Raw genomic sequence first — 12,294 nt, 5'->3', positions numbered from 1 at the left:
TTATCTCACTGTCGGTAAACACAGATGGTCTACTCCTAATCAAGTCAGTGTCACATGTGTCTCATTCCAACTGTGCAAGTATCAGTATGTTTGTACTTGCAATTTATGCTTAGAATAAACATTATGCTCTCTGAACGGCATAAAATGGAAAATCAGATACAGAACTCATTCAAAATCACAGCCGACCTGATGCATGGCAGATAAACACTTTTTCTCTTTAATCCATATTTTGATTTTGTGTAATAACTGATTTGTATTAAAGGTCACAGTTTGCATATCCTGCAGAACAAAAATCATCTGAGACTTAATGTTCTAAATTATACTTTTTCTCAACGCTGGAAGTCCTTTCTTTCACAGTTACACAGTAATGATGGTAAATAACAGCTTATGCAAAACAGAATGTAAAAAAACAAAAACAGGTCTCACTTGCAAAATTCAACAGGACATCAGGACATTATTACTATGAGTATATACTGGGAATTCACATGGTGATGATGATTTATAATGTGGTCCAAAACTGAGGCTAGTGCTCTTTTCCACACCCTACAGTGTGTGCGGCATATGATTGAATAGATCTGATTCAAAAGCAAATAATTATTAAAAGTATTATTAAACCACCATTTCACTGCTCTATGGCCTTTTCTTAGCATTATTCATTTATTTTTAAGCTAAGCTTAGAAAAAAAACCTCATGGGGTTCAAAGCAGTCCCTTGGGCTCACAGTGTCGCAGACATCAATGTTTCAGTGCTTCAGAAAAAATTAATCACGTTAAGGCCAAGCTTTATATCATGATTTTTTTTTTTTTTGAAATTATAAATGTCCACCTTCGTGTAGATACTTTCTTTTCAGACCACTTTATTGGGTTTGACTGCAGATACCTAATCAGCCAATTACATGACAGCCACTGCGTTTAGCTATTTAAGCTACGTCTACACTAATCCGGATAAATTTGAAAACGGCATTTTCGTCTAAAAATGTTCCGTGTCCACACTATCGTTTTCTGTAGTTTCTGAAAAGTTGCTCATCCACACTGAAACGACTGAAAACGCTTATGTTCTGTACTTTTCATGCGTGAAACGTAAGACGATTAGACATGCGTCATTTCTGTCTGCTGTTTATTTACTTTCCGGCTCTTTGAAACGTCGTGGCAAAATGTTGAGGAAAAGGGATTTTCCGAAAGAGAGAATTAATTTAAATTTACAGAGAATGAGCCCTGTTGATGCCAGAGCTCAGAGGAGACTGGGAAGACTGCTTCAAGCGGATAAGAAGGTATCAGTAACAAAAATAACCACTTATTACAACTGTGGTAAGCAGAAGAGCATCTCTGATTGCACAACATGAAGCAGATGAGCTGCAGCAATAGAAGACCATACTTCTGCTAGTGTCCATTTCAGTGCCATTCCTCTCAGCTAAGAACAGAAAATTGAAGGTGCAGATGGCCTATGCTGAGCAAAAACAGAACAACAGAAGAGTGGAAAAACACTCTGATGAGTCTCAATTTCTGCTGCTATACTCAGATGATAGGGTTAGAATCTGGCCTAAATCTGTCCCGCCTTGTATAAGTGGTTCAGCCTCAGATATTTTCTAAACGTAATGAGTAATGTGTAACATCTAAACACCACAGCCTACATGGTCAGTATTTTGCTGACCATGTCCTCCCCTTTGTGACCAGACTTTACCCATCTCCTGATGGCTGTTTCCACCAGGATGATTCACCATGTTGCAAAGCTCAAATAACAGCATCAATGTATTATATATTGTAAGGGAAAGACCCTACAATATTAACTGTGCCATCAGGTTAATATGGTCAAAAATCTCTGAGGAATGATTCCAATATATTGCTTAATTTATATTACAAATAATTAAAGCACTTCATAAGGCAAAAGCAGGTCCAGCCCGGTGCGAGTAAGTCGTACCTAATAACATGTCCACATGTTCTATAAGTGGATTCTTGTAGGTGCTTTACCTGACAGAAAAAAGCTCAACATGTACTTTTATTTATCTATTTATTGCTGTAAAGACTCCAGTGACACTTAAAGTATTAGAGAACAACTTTATTAAGTGACCAACGCATTTCAGCTTGTGGCCTTCATCAGGGTCATTGAAAAATGTCAAACAGTTTGTGTTTAAATAACTTGTTTAAGTAATTTAAACACAAGATAAGTAATTGTAGTTTGTTTCCTGAGCGCAGAGCTGCCGGAGCTTGTGTTTCCCTGAGAGCGACTGACCTACAGAGCACTTTATAGGCGAACCCACTTTATCAGTGGTTGATGTCCGGTCACCGGCACACAGCTTTAAAACCTCCAATGAGTTTTAGCTGTCAGCGGAGGTATAATTAATTAATTAATTAATTATATAATTAATTAGTTAATGAAATGTGTCATTAATTAAATACAATTTTAAGTAAATAAATAAATAATTTATTAAATGTTTCAAATGAAATGAATGGGCATTTAATTAATTAATGAAATATTTAATTAATTATTCAATGGGGTATTTAATTAATTAATTTTGTCACTCCTGGCCCTCCATACAACACCTCTCTGGAAATCTGAACTGGAGAAGTGGAAGAGAATGGATGAATGGACAGAGGTTATTAATCACTGTCTGTGTGAGTACGCTCATGCAAAGTTTGCTGAGAATGACCTAGCCATGGCGGAGGACATAGGGTACACAGAGACATATTACAGACACATACACGCATACACTGCTATTATTATTTTATTTCTAGTGATTCATCCACAAGACTTAATGACATAAACGACATCTGAACAGAAATGAAGCAACATTAATCTTATTTAAGAAAGCTGATGTTAAAAACCTGTTATGCAATTTTATTATATTTTATTTCATTTCCATGTTCTAATAACCAGTGCTTTTAAACCCTGTACAGCAGAATCCAGGCCCTTTTTTTCTCCTCCCCCCTTAACCTCTTGTTCATACTTTTCTTTTCAAATGCGCTGACCTAATTTCTGTGATAAAAATAAACTCACCACACATACTGTAACTATAACAGTGGATGAGTCTAAACTGAGAAAGTTTACTAGCCTGAAATCAGAAAAAGAAATGGTTTGAGGCATTTGTCAGAATAAAAATTGTGAGTTGTTTTACATTTTAGACTGGAGCTGAATAGAAAGTCATTGGTGAGCCAAGTCCCTTTTTAATTTCTAGGGTAAATGCAAGGCTACCACTAGACCCAAGGCAATGTGTGTGCAGCTGAGCCGATGTAATATTTTGCCTTACTTTTGAGTGAACTTGTATTACACACATGCAGGAGAGGAGAGTGCATACCACTCTCCCACTCTCTCTGTCTGTTGTATGTGTGTGTGTGTGTGTGTGTGCACTGACCACACTCTATGCCTCTCTGTAGTAGAGAATAAAGTGCAGCACCCTGTACTGTGATTTGGCTGGTACGCTTCTGCCTGTGAGCGACACAGTACAACTTCTGCTCTTTGAGAGGACACTTAGGCCAACCACTTTTGAAAATTGTTTTACCAGTTGCGATGATAGTTAAGCAATTTGCCGGAAAAGGTTAAGAAATGAAAATGTCATTACTGTCATTTGCGTGTTTAGACAAATGTTGTGCATTAACCTTGAAAGTTCAGTAGTTTTAGAGCATCATCATGGTTTGCAGACAGAAGGAAAAATAATGTGAAACTCCTACGTGTCTCACCCCGCTGTTGTTGTATCAGTCACTGAAACTCTTTTTGCAACTCAAGAGCAACACTAGGAAAATAAGGATTTTATGTGTTCAGGCAAAGAAGGATACATATATATTGTGCGGACTGTTTGTGGCTCATGGCTATAAGCTGTCTGCACTTTCAAGTGCTGCTTTGTTTGCTCTGTGTTAGACTGTTGCCAGGTTACCACACTGTTAAACCATAAGGAAGCATGCAGCAAGAGATGCTGTATTATGGTGGTGAGAGTGAAACGCAACACTGACATTCATGAAACGCTGTGATCTTTATAGTATTACTGGACATTGAATCTTGCAATTTAAAAAAAAAAAATCTAACCTCATACTCACACTTGATAATCAGTAAAGACAGTTATATATAGTAAAAGATGCAGAGTCCTTTTGATCTTTCCAATAGTAATCACAGTATCAGAAATGTTCAGATCCTACACACGTAATTAACCCATAGCTAACCCTGCACCTGCACACCCTTAGTTAGTATTTCATACAAATGTCAGCAGCAAGTTTATCTTGCTATTTATTTATCTATTTGCAGCTTTTTTTTGTGATATTCAAAGAAACAAACCAACGCAGGTCACTTAATTAGCTCATGTTACATGAGTTGATGATCGGAGTAGAAATATAGCTGCTGTCTTTCTAGCAGAGCGAGTTGGCCACAGAATTGAAACGCAAAATAAATATTTTGTATGTCTTTTAACAAAATGTACAGAATAGTTGTCACGGGTGCACAGCCAGAGTGTTGACATGAGGACCCAAGTGCAGACAGGGAAGGAGACCGAACCGAGTCTTAAACAAAAAATGAGCCATTTATTTGGCCCGAAAACAAGAATACAAAAACAAGACGAATAATGCAGGTGGAGTAAACAAAAACTAGAACCTATACTGGGGAAAAAACCTAGATTATGATGACTATGACAAAAGGTGACATGAACACAATTCTGGGCAGGTGTATGCGAGGAACTATGATAAGGAAACATGAACAGAACCATGAAGAAAAACCTTAATCTTGACGTGACATGGAGGGAGGTAAACAGACGACCTGACAAAGACTGAATGAAAACACACAGACTAAATACACAGAAGGGTAATGAGGGAAGTGGAAACACCTGGGGAGACACAGCTAACACAAATGAACATAATGACACCACAGGGGAAGAGTAAAACTAAGCACACTGAACATAGAAACACAAGACTTTGAAAATAAAACAGGAAACATGGAGAGACGTAGACACAACAACACAGAGGTCAAGAAAAGACTTGTAAATCAGGAGTTCTAGAAGAAACAAAACTAGAATGAAACTCAACTAAATCCCAACTAATAGTGGCAACATTCTATATTCTATATTCTACATTCTATAACTATACCTATAGTTATAGAATATTCATAACATACTTCACACTGTGTACATTATAACATACCATAATAGACCCATTTCTGTAATATACTTACACATCTCTATTATTGCTAATTTATATTGTAATATATCTATATCACGACTAAAGCACTTTCTGGATGGATGCAAACTGCATTTCGTTGCCCTGTACCTGTGACATGTGCAATGACAATAAAGTTGAATTCTATTCTATTCTATTCTATTCAACAGAAGAACTTTTTATATTTCCAACATAATATAAGAAAACCAAAATATAAAACAAACTCAAAACTCACAGCCCCTGACAATAGCACTGAAATTGGTATGGAATTTAAAAACACAGGGCTACTATACAAAGAAGATGAAACTTTTTTCCCTCATAACAGTGCAATATTCATATTTACATTTATTTACGTTTAAAAGCTGTCTTAGTGGTATACAGAAAATGTAAAATGTCTCCTGGACCATAGAAGCTGATCATTATTAAAGTTTATTTGTACAGAAGCAGCACAACAACATAATACAATGTACCCGTTGAAATGTTTCATATATAAGACAGAGGAGTTTTAAGAATGAGCAGGATGTGACAGATTTAACAAGTTTGTCTCGAGTAAGAGGATAAGTAAAAGGTAAACTCCATGAATTCCACTTTTCCCAGTGGTCAGTTTTTCTGTCATTAACAGGCCTTCTCTTGATCTTGGCATTAAGCTCCCCAGACAGTGGAACTGAGCAGTGATATATGGCTTGGAATTCACAAAAGGGGTTACAGCAGCATTTATAGTAAGCTAGTTACTGTAGTAGGGATGTATAATATTATTGGTTTACTTAATATAGTACTGTGCAAAAGTCCTGAGCCACCTTGGATTTCTTTTTATTTTGCCAGTGAAATGGTAAATAGATGTAGCAATTTATTAAAGTATGTGCAGAAATACATGGAAATGGAGTAAATGAGACAAAAAGAATTTTACAATTCTAATGAGCTTATTTTGGTATGACCACCTTTATTCCTTAGTACAGCCTGAACTCCTTGAGCTTTTTGACCATTCAGGTATGCTTTTTTCCACATGGTAAATGATATGGTCAAAATGTTTGATCTTTCCATAATTCCATCAGTTTTGACAAGATTCCCAACACCACTGGCTGACATGCAGTCTAAACTACAACACTGCCTACACTGTTTTTTTACAGATGGCTGCAGACACTCACAGTTGTATCTCTCTGATATCTCTCCTGCTGCCAAAATTTTCAAAGTTGGATTCATCTCTTCATAAGACCTGTTGCCACCAGTTTTTAGTCCAATTCTTGTGTAATTTGGCATACCTCAGCCTTTTCTCCCTGTTTCCCCTCCTTAAGAATGGCTTCTTGGCAGCAGTCCTTCCACTGAGACCATTTCTGATGAAGCTTCAGTGAACAGAAGATGGATCAAATGAAGGGCTGGATATATCTATCAGCTCCTGTGTCAGGTCTTTGCTGGATTTGTCCTATCTCTTAAGGACATGACTTTCAGATACTGCCCGTCTGCTGTAGAAAATGAGTGAAAAGCATTCAATGTCCAAAGAAAAACTTTAAAAGACCTTCACAGAAAGTATGCAGTGCTATTGCTCAAAACTGTTTTAAAGCAGTATAAGAAATAAGGGGTGGCTCAAGACTTCTGCACAGCATACGTGCCTTTTTTTGCAGTCCAGTACAATAGTCATATGAACACCACTTTAACATACAGAGAGAAATCCTAATGTTTACAGGTAAACTATTTCATGTTATACTTGCTAAGCAAGAACTGGGCAATCTCAGTTTTGGGATGAGGATTATCAACCAAATAAACTGACATTTTAAACATAATCTGTTATGCTGTCATTTCACTTACACTAAGTTTCAGACATTGTAATCAGTGCATTTGACTTTAGTGCCTAGAAACCTTTTTCCACCCAGCTAGCAGCTGTGATGGCAAAGGTAGAACCTAAGAAGTCAGGCGTTGTAAACACAAGAACCCAACACAGCCCAAGGATAGAAAACCTATTTGACACACCAAACACCAACTTGTGAACTAATTGCTTCCTTAAACTTGTTGTTAACAGGAATTTCTAAGCATAGATTTTTTTAAAAACTAACTCCTTTATAATTTCTAGAGGAACTGGGAAGAAATCAATGTTCCTATCCCACAGATGGAGAAGTAAAGAATGTTATGTAATTAATGATAAATCTAGCTTCAAAAAACAACTAATTACAGTGGCTGTTGCTTATTCATGCTGTTCATTATGACATCCTGTGCATTGGCCTCTAGTAAAATTGACATCAGACAGCTGCCCAGATCATACAACACGCACCAACTCAGCAGAGAGGAATGTCATTTCAACAGCATGCAGATACCCCCGAGTCATGACCCTGTTTGGATTGTAGTAGGTGCAGTGCAGCATGGCAGAAGTTGCTTCACAGGATTGGCTTGAATGCCTTCAGCCATCCAGAAAAAAAGAATTAGCTCTTTGGAAAGTCTCCAAGCAAAAAGAAAAAAAAGAAAGAAAAAGAAAGAAAGAAAGAAAGAAAGTGATAAGCAGTGCAGCAAAGGAAGAATAGCCTTTTGGTGCAGCCTGTACTCAGCGAGCTTCAAAGAGCAGGATGTCAACAGAACAGATGCAACATCAAATATGACTTGCATTAGTTACTGATGCAGAAATTGAGATTTCTATTGCTCATTATGGGCACTAGGAACACAAGCTGGAGTCTTGCTGTTGTAGCCTGAAAATGCTGGTATTCCTAAGAGTTATCAGTTCACTAGTAAACCTGAGTGCTTCTCCAAAGCTCTAAGGAATATTTCTGTGTCATGATTTTTGAGGGAAGACAAATTTGAATCAGCCTGTCCAAAACTGCATATATCATGGCACTTGTACTCTCACAAAACACCAAAGTCGGTGGCATAACATCCTTCTGTAAAGTTACATTACATAAGTCCATGGTAAATTTCATGCAGTTAAAGGAGAAACATCCCCTCAAGAGTATGCAAAGCTAACACCCAAACTGCTAGATGTACATTACAAACTGTTCATAAAAGCTTTTACATTTGCTTGTACATTAACACCGACTGTATGAGCAAGCACCTCTTTTCTGGAAGATAACCCTCCAGCAAGCAGGAGTTGATGCTCTATTTCAGTTGAAGCGGCATTAGTGTGTTGTTTTGAATAAATCAGAGGATCGGTTCACACGGGCAGTATCATCCACCTTGGTGAGAAGGATAAGCTTCAGAGATAATCTTCACAGATGAGGCCAAAGGGCTGAAAGAATTTTAAGGTTTCTGGCTTTAATGATTCCCAGTGTCCAAAAAAAAGATTTTAATGTTGAACAGTCATTAAACTATTCTGATTTGGACTCAATACACAAATCATTAAAAAATGTATAGAAAGATGTATTAAAGTACAAAAAAGTGACCTCTATGGAAGGAAACACTGTCTAAGAACTGTCCTGATGTAAAAAAAAATACAGTTGTCTTTTGCTTTGACTGCAAATATAATTGTATTTTTGCATATCCCCATACTTACTTTAAATCAGTAGCTACCAAACACCATATACACCATATGTTCAACTTAAGAAAAAGTAAATAATAAGGCAGAATGTGCTTTAGGCACTCATGAAAGTTGTGAAAATGCTTCTGCAATAAAGCTACTTAAAATGCCTGAAGAGATATTTCTATTGCAAACAAAACCTCAGAATGATGTAACTCATTTGGACGGGACACTCAAATTATCTCTGTTTGCTTTCAGATTGCCAGGTTCAGGTCTTAAGTCCCAACTCCCATTGCAATATGCAAAATTAGCATATGAGATGTGCAATCCAGTCACGTGACTTGACCCATCTGGTCTCAGCACTTCCCAGCTTGTGAAGAGAGCTGAACATTTTGTCTGGGATTCAGGAGCAAATCATATCTTACAGCAAAATGGCTGTTATATCATATATTTAAAAAAAAATCATTTTCATCATCATCATTAAAACATGTGCAGAAAATTGACACCTAAATTTAACCACCATCATCACACTGACCATGAACATTAATGGAAAAAAGTTATTTAAACTCTGAAAACTTTTTGTTTGCATCAAGTCTAATTGTTCTCCAGTAAATTAATAGCTGCTCCTCCCTGTAAAAATAAATATAACAAGAATAATAAATGCATACAAAAAATAATAAATAAAATTAAAAAATAAAATACAGAAAACATATATATTTTAATGGCTATTTTCAGATCTCAGTGCAGGAAGGGAGGCTACCTTTCATTTCTCTAGACAGGTGCACATTATTATACAATTGGTCTTTAATGAGCATGCCGTGTTTGTGCAGATCTGTCTGAGCTGGAGGCCTGTCTTCATTCATTTTAGATGAAGTGCCTGGAGAGATACCACATCAATATTCATGCACTGATGATTACAAGAAGCAGGCAATATTACTGCACTGTTAAGTGCAACGAAACGTCAAATACAAACACGTGCAATATGATATATGATTTTTAAATGATGTATGATTAGATTAATGGCTTGAACCAACTCCACTGACCTCCATTAAAGACATTTTTTATTAATTATCCTCTTAGACATTGTGCAAGACTTAAGGAAATTAATTTACAGAGAGAAAATGGACTGATTGAAAGTTTTTATATTTGATTTGCTAATGTGCTGGAGGTCTTTCCTTCGGAGGCTTCATTAAAAGAGACACATTCATTGACAGCATGGAGGAGAAATGCACAAATAACCCGACTATTAACCCATGTGTGCAGCGACGAGCATGATTTACCGTGTTACTCTCTCCTCAGTACGCTCAAAGACTAGCGAGTTATACCTGAAGATGCTAACACAAGCAAAGATTTCCACCAAGGATTTCAGCTTTGTGCTTCTGAAGCATCACTTCTTAGTTGATGTGTGTGGATGGTGGATTCCCAAAGTAGCTGAGGTAGGTATTGATTTGCTGAGGATAAGAAGGATAAGGGTATATCTGAGTGGTACTGCGGGGAACGAATGAATACTCCTTGAGAGGCTGGAGAGAATGTTAACACAACTCAATGTACACCAGTTTTGCCACAAGGTAGAAAACCAGTTTATATTTAAAGACTTTTCATCTTGGTATTTAAGAGAAAAACAAAGCCTTTTCTCATGGCAATAGTGAATACTTTCCCCCACATGGAGTAATATTTAGGAACTAAATCCACTCTGAAAGTTTTGTTGGATGAAGTATGACAAGAAAAATATGGCAGTACTGACTAAATCTGATTTACAACAACTTATTGTCATCTTTATGATTATTTGTTGCCTATTATAACTTAAGGAGCCTGCCGGAGATGGGAATATTGGGATCAGCTGCATCACTTTCAATATGATGACATCAAGTTAATGAGAGACTTGCTAAAATGTCTTGTTAACTGAGAGGATCAGATCACTTTTTGTTTGGATCTTATTCCCACCTGGGTGTGTAACAGTTTGAGAGATACAGAAAACCACAGATGAATGGCTTTTGTTTGCCAAATTAATACAACAACACGATCTTGGCAGTGTCATTATGGTAAGCCATCTCCACTGACAAAAGAACCCGGATAAACATACTTAATATTCATCAGCAGCCTTCAACGGAGTAAATGAAGCAGAAAAAAGAACAAAAACGTAGACTCTGATGTTCTTTACATCTGTTTGAATTAACGAGAACATATTTATTTCACCTTCTTTTACACTCTTCGCTGGTTGTTTTTAATCATCATTTAGGCGTAGTGTTTGAGGTGGAGCCGCATAAGGACACAGTTAATCAATGGTGGCCAGATCTGAACACTCACAATAAATCACTAGGTTTGTTTCCCCCCTTCTGTGTACTGTGCCAAAGATTAAGCTTTATTTTGAGAAATTGCTTTTTAATTCCATTTGTTTGCTGTGATATTTTCCACGCCTTGCTCAGTAACACAGGAGGCTGCAAAACTCACAAAAAATGTTTATACTTTTCACATTTACTACTTCCATCTTGTAAGAAGACGATTTTTCCCCCATGCAGCAAGAAGCATGCTTGAAAATGTACTTGTATGCCACACCAGCTTAAACAGATTCTAAATGAGCAGGTTTTATAGTTTTTGTTCGGTGCCTAATGTTTTGTGTAAATTAGTGTTGTGTTTGGAGCGAAAAAGCTAATTGGGTTTTGGAAATTAAAAGGCAAAAAATCGTGTAATTACCTGTGCTCTAACTCCAGGTGACTCTGGATTTATAGATTTATATCACTGATTAATGGAAGGTGCTATCCAAAGTTGCAATGTCTGACTTTGTATACCATTTAGTCTATTAATTAGACTGATGTTACATGTACACTTAATGCTTGCAAATCGCAGAGGTTTTGGAGACCTTGGATTCACCAATAAAATGTGTTATTTAGCCCAGTGTTTCCCAACCACCGTGCTGCAGCACATAGGTTTGCGGTGAGAAATGATCAGGTGTGCCGTGGAAGATTATCTGGTTCCACCTGATTAGTATTCTAAGTCAGCGGTCCCCAACCTTTTTTGCGCTTTTTTGTGTTTATGTCCGACAATGTTTTCACGGACCGGCCTTTAAGGTGTCGCGGGTAAATACAACAAAATAAAACCAGTACCGGTACCAAAAAAAGAAGATTTATTCATAACACATGGGAAAAGACCCAGGGAAACCGAGTTAACGATAAAACGATAAAAACTGATTAAAAAAAACAAAACCCTGAAAACCATAAATTTCTCAACCGAGCCTCGACTCTCGCGGCCCGGTACCAAACGACCCGGGGGTTGGGGACCGCTGCTCTAAGTGATCGGCGTGAGTAACAGGCAGGAAAAATTACATTCTCTTCCACTAGAGGGCAGTGCAATTACCTGCTAGAATTAAATGGGTTGCCAACTGGCAGTAAAATAGAAAAAGATGAAGAAGAAATTACATAATAGCCATGCATAATAGCAATAGATAAACATTTGAAAAGAATCTGACCTGGATCCTGGAGAAAATTCCGACCCAGACGAAGGCTGTAGTATGAGTAGTGGTCAGAACAAAGCAAAAAAGGTATACTGGGAGCAAACTGAGCCAATTCGCTATGCCTGGTGCGCAGGGGAAAATTATCAATATGCTTTTTGTGACATTTTTGTTTGGTGGTATGCCGTGTGATATTTCTAATGTGAAATATGTGCCATGGCTCCAGAAGTTTGGGAAACACTGATTTAGGCAGTTCACATTTGTCATCCAGTAGGGGGCATT

This window comes from Oreochromis aureus, linkage group 2 (assembly GCF_013358895.1).
Source record: "Oreochromis aureus strain Israel breed Guangdong linkage group 2, ZZ_aureus, whole genome shotgun sequence".
In the NCBI taxonomy this organism is placed as follows: Eukaryota; Metazoa; Chordata; class Actinopteri; order Cichliformes; family Cichlidae; genus Oreochromis; species Oreochromis aureus.
This window is presented reverse-complemented; position numbering follows the sequence as displayed.